Genomic DNA, 10,041 nt, shown 5'->3' on the forward strand with positions numbered 1-10,041 from the left:
GAGATATAGATATAGATATAGATATGGATATGGATATAGATATAGATATAGATATAGATATAGATATAGATATAGATATAGATATAGATATAGATATAGACATCTTTTGCTGGTAACTTGTTTACTGATTTTAGTGGGAGAAAGGTCTAAAGTTAATCAGTTCTGCCCTCGCTAAGGCAGTCAGTGGAAATCATTACCGTTGGCTACAGGGGACACAGGGATAATTTGTTCATCCAAAAGAGAGATTAAATATTGCACAAACGAAAATCATAACATGGCAGCATGATGGTGGGAAGAAGCTGACTTGCTTCAGTTGAACACAAATATTTGAGTCCTAAACAAACAAGCAAAACACCACCAGAGTAACATAGTCCCCAGTTAAATTACAACTTTTCCTGATCTTTCAAAAGTAAGGTTCCTCTCTCTGCTGAGATGCCGTTTGTTGTGACGTTACATGCACAGCCCCATTATTCGCCTATGCCTACATTCTTCCTTTTGTCTAACAGTGACACTCAGCCCTTCATGCTTTACTACAAAAGACATTTACAAAACAGATACTCTCTGCAGTACTTTTAGACAAGCTCCATGCCTGAAGCACAGAAGTCCATTTGGTAGATCTATAATGGGATGTTTTAATTTTTAACCCGAAGCAGCTTACCCCAAGATTTAAAATGCCACAGGGATCAATCCATTGTTGAAATAAAGTTTCGGATGGTCTCTTTTAAAAATAACTCTTAAAAAATACGCACAAAGATTTTTGTTGGGTCAATAATGATGAAATCAAACACCAGTCTTCTACTTAAAAAATATTCTTCCCCTATTTATATAGAACATTGTCTTAATGTTTTAAATGAATACACTTCTCTCATATTGACATAGTTGTCGCATAGAATAATATGAATGCAAACAAATAAATATGTTCCAAGATGCTAGCATGATAAAAAACATTAGGTAGGAGCTATTACTAATAAGTGTCAAAATTGTGTATAAATTGTCATATACAAACCTTGGATTAGTATTTCACTGGATTTGGGCTAGGTCATGGTTCTGCAACTACTTAGTGTGATAACTTCAGCGTGTGTCCTCTAAGATTTGGTTTTCTTGTTTTTATTTTCTTTCTTCTCTTTCCCCCTTCCTCCCTCCTCTCTCTCAGTCCCTTGGTCTCTCCATACACATTCTAGTGTAGATAGCTAAGCAATAAAATAGATGGCATAGCTGATGATAATAAGAGCTATTAAGGAAACATATAGCTCGGCCAGCGTGGCTCAATGGTTGAGCATCGACCTATGAACCAAGAGGTCACAGTTTGATTCCAGGTCAGGGGACATGCCGGTTGCGGTCTCAGTCCCCAGTGTGGGGCCTGCAAGAGGCAGCAAATCATGATTCTCTTTCATTATTGATGTCTCTCTCTCTCTCTCCCTCTCTTTTCCTCTATGAAATAAATAAAAAATTATTTAAAGAAAACATAGCAAGGAAAGAGAATTGACAGTTGTGGGAAGGACTTTTTGTTATTTTATATAGGGCTATCAAGGAGGGCTTTAGTTACGGAAAAGGTGACAATTGAGAAGAATTGAAGAAGATAGGTAATAAGCCTTATTAGGATAGCTGGCAAAAGATCATTCCAGGAAGATGGAACAGAATGAAAATCTTTTGGAGGTAGTTTATGTGTTCAAAAAAGAGAAAGTGGATGAAGCTAGAGCTGAGTGAATTGGGTGAAGAATTTCAACTGATGATGTCAAAAGTTAAAGGCATATAGAATCGTGTGGTGGGAAATCATATATAATCATGTAGGATGCTCTGATGACTTTAGGCCACTCAACTCTGAGTTAAGATCCATGGCGTGATTTTGAAAGAGAGACATGTTTTAGGTGGATCACTCTGGCCTCTAACTTAGAGCCCCTGTACAAGAGCAGGGCCAAACAACGCAAAAGATGATGATGATGTAGGCCAGTGATAGCGAATCTATGACACGCGTGTCAGAGGTGACACGCGAACTCATTTTTTTGGTTGATTTTTCTTTGTTAAATGGCATTTAAATATATAAAATAAATATCAAAAATATAAATCTTTGTTTTACTATGGTTACAAATATCAAAAAATTTCTATATGTGACATGGCACCAGAGTTAAGTTAGGGTTTTCAAAATGCTGACACGCCGAGCTCAAAAGGTTCACTATCACTGATAGGCTAAGATAGCATCAGTGAAGGAGATGAGAATTGGCCAGATTATATATTTTGTTATGAAAGTGTTTATTTTCAATTAAGAAATTTTAATATATACAGTTTTCTATTTTTTAAAATTGAACAGAAAATATAGTCAGAAATACCATAGCTACTACCCCTTAGAAGAGCTTAACTTCATTATAGACTAACTATCAAGAAACTCCAACACAGCCTGGTCTGCATGGCTCAGTGGTTGAGCATCAACCTATGAACCAGGAGGTCACGGTTTGATTCCCTGTCAGGGCATATGCCCGGGTTGTAGGCTCCATCTCCAGTGGGGGACACTCAAGAAGCAGCCAATCAATGATTCTCTCTCATCATTGATGTTTCTACCTCTATTATTCTCATCAGCTATGCCATCTATTTTACTGCCCAGCTATCTACACTAGAATGTGTAGGGACAGACCAAGGGACTGGAAATGTGTTTCATGTACTCACAACTGTAAACCTACTTTTGCCCCAGTGTGTATATCCTTTGGAATAATAGGATCACAGATGTATTCAAACCTGGATTCTTTTTAAAAATATATATATTTTATTGATTTCAGAGAGGAAGGTAGAGGGAGAGAGATATAGAAATATCAATGATGAGAGAGAATCATTGATCGGCTGCCTCCTGCATGCCCCCTACTGGGGAATCAAGCCCACAACCCAGGCATGTGCCCTTGACCAGAATCAAACCTGGGACCTTTCAGTCCGTAGGCCAATGCTCTATCCACTGAGCCAAACCAGCTAGGGCCAAACCTGGATTCTGACTCTGAAGTTCTCCAATTATCTAAACAGGTTTTGGTCACATTATTCCAAAATTTCTGCTCTCTACAGAGGTACTGTAGATGAAGTCATTATTATTTATTCCTTTACACATTTGATAATAATAATTAAATAATTAATTACTATTTACTGGGCATGTCATATATATGTAGCCATATTCTTATCACTTCATTTCAAAAGTCTCTCTGTAAATGCTTTATTTTGAATGGCCTTATTTTCCTCACCATGTCCTTTTTCTTAGTTCATTTCCTTTTTGAGACTATTCTAGTTACAAACCAAATAATCATAACAATATGTATTGAACTGGTCAGATTTTATTAATAAAAGTTGGTGAATTTACAATCCTTGGCAGAGGAGAAAAGAATGGTTAGACTTTGACAGTAAACCTGGGTGGGATGGAAGAAAATTAGAACCTTGTTCAATTAAAGGGAAAAAAAATAATAAGGAATAAGTTGATTTCCCTGTCTACTCAATTATAGAATATTGGAAAGTTATAATCAAAGACCTATACTATCTTGGTTTTTAAAATAAAGTGGCTGGCCTCTAGTTACAAACACACAAAGGTGGCTTAATTGATTTTCGCAAAGTTCTCCAAGGTAATTTATCCTTTCTTTACTTCCTTTCTGTGTTATTTTCTGTGATTGGCTAATTTGAGTCCCACTTTGTTGGAGGTCTATAAAGTTGTCAGCAAGAATAGTGCTTCTTATCTTGAGCCATTCATTAGGAGGGGAAAAAGCTGAAAACATTTTTAAGCCTTTGTTTGGTTTAAATACCATCTGAAGATTTTGATTTGGTAGGTCTGGGATAGGGTCCAAGTATTGATATATTTCTAAAGTTTCCATGGCTAATGCTGATGCATACTTTCTCCCTCCCAGTAATGTTAATTGGTTTACAAGAAATTGGGAGAAAAATATAAAAGCATCCAGAGTTTTCTCAACTTATATAGTTTATGTACATTAAATATATTAGAAACCAAACAAAACTAGATACATCCAATGACTTTTACTGACCCTAGAAAAGGAAGTATTCCACAAATATTTTCTCAAATGAACGTTCAATTTCTAGTCAGTTATTGTTTTTCAATAATAAGTATTGTGGCATTCCTATTCTTTACTTTTTAAATAAACTTTGTAATACTTGAGTTTTCTAATGTTCTACCTTCCAGCTGTCCTTAAAGTCCACAGGAAAAGCCAAATGAAGCAATCCGTCTTAAGATGGGCACTGTCTTCAAAGACAAGCCATCTCCCCAGAACAGGAATAAGTCCAAGTGTTTTCTGACCTCTTTGTCTTCAACTGTTTTAACTATTAATTATCGTTGAAATATTCTCTTTGGGTCTTTGAGACACCCCAGAAGTGAGTTTTCTGGCATCAACATTTTGATAATGACTCTAAATAAGTTTTACAAATATGTAATGATTAAGTATTTTCTTCTTATCACTTTTAAATTGTCTATAGGCATATATCACATGTAAAGGGTAGGGCAAAAGTAGGTTTACAGTTGTGACTATGAGCAACACAGTTTATTCTGGTATTAGTTATTTTCCATATGAATAACTGTAAACCTATTTTTGCCCCACTCTGTATGTACCTCTGTACCATGTATCCTACATAATAAAAGCCTAATATGCAAATAGACTGAACAGTGGAACAATCAGTGGAACGACTGGTAGCTATGATGCGTACTGACCACCAGGGGGCAGGCGCTCTACACAGGAGCTTCCCCCAGTCTGCAGGCCCCAGGCCAGCCAAGGTGGGTGCCAGCAGCCACCCCCCCCTATTGTCTGACCAGTCACCCACAGATTGGCCATGATTGCTGGCCAGGCCTAGGAACCCTACCCATGCATGAATTTCATGCACTGGGCCTCTAGTAATATATACATATATAGTGTGAAAATCCATTTACCTATCTGTATTTATTGCATGAGTATACAGGTAGGCAGTACATATATACCACACAGGTGAACATACACATATTCCCTTTATCTCCGATGGTTGCCATAGTATCAGACTGCCCGAATAAGGGTTACTGAATAACTAGATTAGTGGATAATTGAGTGGATAAATTGACTTAGGAAGTGCTGACTTTCAAAAGGACACAAGCACATCCTCACCATAATTATCCCAAATTATTACCATTTTGCATTACTATGATGCAATAGTTATAATTAATGTATTTATATTGATTCATTATTATTAGGTAAAGTCCATAGCTTGCATTAGTTTACACTCTCTGTGTTGTACATTCTGTTTTGACAAATGTAAAATGACATGTATCCACCATTACATTATCATACAGATCACTTTCACTGCCATGGAAACCTGGTGTGCTCCTCTTCTTCATCCCTTCTCCAACCATCCTTTTTTTTTTTTTACTGTCTCCAGAGTTTGGCCATTTCCAAGATGGGATAAGTAAACTGCCGTCTTTTCATGGTTTGAGAGCTCATTTCTTTTCATTGTTGAAAAATAATACATTCCATGTATCATTTATCCATTCACCTGTTGAGGGACATATTTGTTGCTTCTAATTTTTGGCAATCATGAAAAAAGCTGGTGTACACTTTTGTGTGCAGGGATCTGTGTGAACACAAATGTTTAAACAGATATTCCACCAGAGAAGATACAGAGATAGCAAATAAGGCCATGAAAAGATGTTCCATGTCTTATGTCACTACCAAACGGCAAATTAAAGCAACTATGTGAGACCACCACACAGCTATTATTATGGCTAAAATCCAAAGCACTGTCAACACCAAATGTTGGCCATGGTGTGGAACAACAGGAACTCTCATCCATTGCTGGTGGGAATGCAACATGATACAGTCGCTTTGGAAGATGGTTTGGTGGCTTCTTACAAAATTCTAGCTACTTTGCCATTTGACCCAGCAATTGTGCTCTTTAATATTTACCCAAATGAGTTGAAAACTTATGTCCACACAAAAATCTGCACATGGTATTTATAGCAGCTTTATTCATAATCACTAACATTTGGAGGCAACCAAGATGCTCACCAGCAGGTGAATGGATAAGTAAACTGTAGTTCATCCAGACAATAGAATTGATTCGGCACTAAAAGGAAATGACTATTAAGCCATGGAAAGACATGGAAGAACTTTAAGTGCATATCGCTAAATGAAAGAAGACAATGTGAAAAGGCTACATACTGCATGTTTCTAACATTGTGACATCCTGGAAAAGTGAAAACTATGGAAAGAATAAATAGATCTGTGGTTGCTAGGGGTTGGGTGGGGGGAAGCATTAATAGGCAGAGCACAGAGCATTTTAGAGGTGTCAAAATACTATAGAGGTGGACTCATGCTATAGTGATAGATATATGCCATTATACCGGTGTCAAAACTCACAGAATTATAACACCAGGAATGAATTGTTATGGAAACTATGAGCTTTGGGTGATTAAGATGTGTCAGTATAGGTTGATGGATTGTAAGAAATGTACCATGATGGAAGAGGATGTTGATAGTGAGGGAGGTTATGCATACGGTGGAGGGAGGGAGAGAGTGCATAGAAATTCTCTGTACTTTCTTCTTAATTTTACTGTAAACCTAAAATAAAGTCTTTGAACAGGAGAGGGCATGATCCAAGATGGGAATCACTGCTTTAGAAAAGATTCTGGCACACAGTTGGATAATTATGTCACCAAAGGGTACATCCGTGTTTTAATGACTTATAAATGTACTAATCAGAAAGTGACAGTAAGAATATTTGGGAAGTATGAAACTAAGTCTAGGACAAAAGAGGAAGATAAATTATATTCTGAGAAAATGAATTACAAGTCATATGCAGTTAATTCAGACTACCTGTGTGGTACAAAGGAAAAAAAAATCTTTAGGAAGAAAATTTAATCTAAAATGGTCTCAGGTTGGCAGGACCTCTTGTGACTGGCATAAGCAAATTCACATTGTCTCTGGAAAAATGCAATAATCCAGGCCAGCAGTGTTTATAAAATGACTTGGTTTCTAAAAGCAATTTCGGAGATGTTAAAATGTTAAAAATCACTGCCCCTCAAAATTATGAAATTTTGTATACCTGCTCCTTACACCCCTTTCTTTGCTGTTCTGAGACAGCTGTTTTACTTATTCCTTAAATTGATATGCTAATCTAATATCTGGTATCAGAACTGTGTTTTCCAATAATGTTCTTTAATGGATACTTCTTTTCCCCATATCATTTATATGTTTTCCATTCAGTCTGTCTCGAAACTTGTTTTTTTCTTTGAATTCTCTAGGATTTTACTCTTGTGGAATTCCTCTATTTGTCTGAATTCTTCTGAGATTTTCACAAATCCCTTCTCTATCAGCTGGTCTTTAAGCGTTCCTTAGAGTGCTAGCCTCAGCTATTTTCACTTCCACTTCACATTGCATAAGCTCTTTACTTCAAATGTCAATGGAACTCAGATCTCTACGTCCAGCCAAGAAATTTTTCAAGTTTTCTTTTAAGACAACAATCTGAATATTTCAGAGTAACCTCAAATCCAAACATTTCGGACATAATAATTCATTCCTCCATTTCAAGGTGATTTCTTCTGATGTCTCATATTGTTCATGTCTTTCAATATTGAATGTATGGGTCAAGCTAGAAAACTGTAAGTCATTTTTATTCTTCCTCTCTCTTGTCTCTTCTACAATTTACTGAAAATCTTTATATTCTTTATTAAAATATTTCTTATATATGGGCCAACGTTTCCATTCTACATCACTTATTCCCAAATTATTGAAATTACTTGACTGTTTTTTTTTTCTGCCTGCAGTTTCAGACCCTTACATCCATAATCCACAGTATTGTTGTATTAGTTCCCTAGAGATTGCAAAACTAAGTACCACAAATTCAGTGGCTTAAAAAACACAGCAATTTGTATTGCCTCACCATTCTGAAGGCCATGGTACAAAGTGAACGTGTCAGCAGGGTCGCTTCCTTTTGAGGGCAGGAAGGAAGAATCTGTTCTAAGCCTCTCTCCTACTTTCTGGTAGCCTCAGGCATTTCTTGACTTATAAATGGTGTTATCTCTGTCCACAGCATCTTCCCTTTTGTATGTATATGTTTATGCCTAAATTTCCTCTTTGTATAGGGATAGCAGTCCTATTGGGTTAGGCTTTACCCTAATAATTTCATCTTAACTTGATCATCTGCAAAGACTATACTTCCTAATAAGATCATAGTTATAGATACTGGAGATGAGGAGTTCAATATTTTTGGTGTGGGGGGTGGGGGAATGGAGGTGGGGAGGGGAGGAGGCACAATTCATTCTATACCAAAGTATGCCAGAAAGTACCGTTATAAAAGAAATCAAAGCATAGCTGTCCTTGTCTTAGTTCCGCATGACTATTTAAAAGTTCACTTTCTTAGGCTAGAATTAAAGCTGTTTCCATTACACTCCCAGTCTACCTCTCTCATCTCCTCTTCGGTTAGTGCCTCTCAATAACCCTTTGCTCTAGTTAGTATGTGCCTGATCTTTGTCTCTTTTCAACTTAGTTCATATTAACATATTTACCTGAAACTTTTTTCCTGAATATTAAAAAGTAATTTTTGCAACCCAAACTCAAAAAACATGTATTTTTATGGAGCCTCAGTTGATTCTGAGTCCCAAGTAATCATCTATTCCATTTTCCCAGGGCATCTACTGAATGCTCTTAAAATGTAAGTTGCTAAGCTTGACTCCATTAGTTATCTTATGAGTCTTTTCTTCTAATTCTTAGGTGGCTTCTATTGTATCAGGTGGATTCTATTGTATTCCTTTTAACAGACCCAAATGGAATGTAAATAGTAGCTATGCAAGGATAGTTTATTTGTGTAATTGAGCTATGTTTAACAGTAGATAAATCTCCAGCCTGCTCAAAATTTCAAGCTGATAGAATTACAGTGTTATCGACAGTATTGGGTAAGCTAGATAGAGCCGCCTCTTTGTCAAAATTATGAGTTTGATGGTTGTTGGATACCTGTTGAATATGTCATGGTAGAATTCACATTGTGCTTGCAAATGTGAGAGTTAAATTTATGACATAAAATCTCAAGCAGAGAATATAAGAAGAGTAGCTAGAGACTACGCAGGTTTGGGAGACTCTATATTTATGTGGTTGAAGGAGAAATGATTGCCAGAACTAGATAAAGTGAGGAAATTAAAGGTCAAAGGGAAGATAGAATGTATCCGGTTGGTATAGGATATAAATTTAAAAATTGTTGATTCACATCTTAGTTCTAGACTATAGGAATAAAGGTAGCACAAAGTTGGAAATATAGGCTAATATGTTTATATAGATAGCTAGATAACTTCTTTTTCATAGAAAATGTTCTGAAAGGTTTTAATAAAAATATACATACAGATACATATATTTTTTTAACTAAGGAAAGTTGTTTTCCCAACTATCTGCTTTAGAAACAAAAGTAGCAACAAGGAGAACATTCTCTTCGTGATCTTGGCCTGTTTTTTCTTTTCATCTACTTTCATTCTCATAGTAAATCATAACCTTTAGCTGAGCGTTAACATTCACACTTAAGATGAAAACCTTAAAGTACACATTTAATGGGAATGAAATTCATAAATCATACTACTTTATGATGGTTGATTTAAGACTTTCATTTCAATTAAGTCTATGTATAAAGTTATAATTATTGCCAGTCTGTCTTTCTATTTATACTTTTGCCACTCCTCAAGAGGCCTAATGAGTTTATTGGATAATTTGGGGAGATTAAACCTAAATCCGACTTTTTTTTTATTTCATTTGAAATTCTAAATGCAATGGTTCACCTTCAGCATTTGGTTGCATAATGGGTAACACAGTTAATTTATCTTCCCCTGATGATAATTCTGGCTTTTACTTAAAAGGCATCATAATTTAAGTGCTATAAATTGAACCACTAGATGATAATTCCCGCCCACCCTAGGATTATGACAAAGCAACTTGCGAGTAACTGATGAGTTTCTAGCACCATCTGCCAAGAGCAAAGGAGCAATCCTCTATGGCTCTCTTCTTAATGGGAAAATGAGCGCTTTTATGTGTGACCAAATACATCTCTTAAAAATTTTTGCTTCCT

Source organism: Myotis davidii, unplaced genomic scaffold (genome assembly GCF_000327345.1).
Source record: "Myotis davidii unplaced genomic scaffold, ASM32734v1 scaffold179, whole genome shotgun sequence".
Lineage (NCBI taxonomy): Eukaryota > Metazoa > Chordata > Mammalia > Chiroptera > Vespertilionidae > Myotis > Myotis davidii.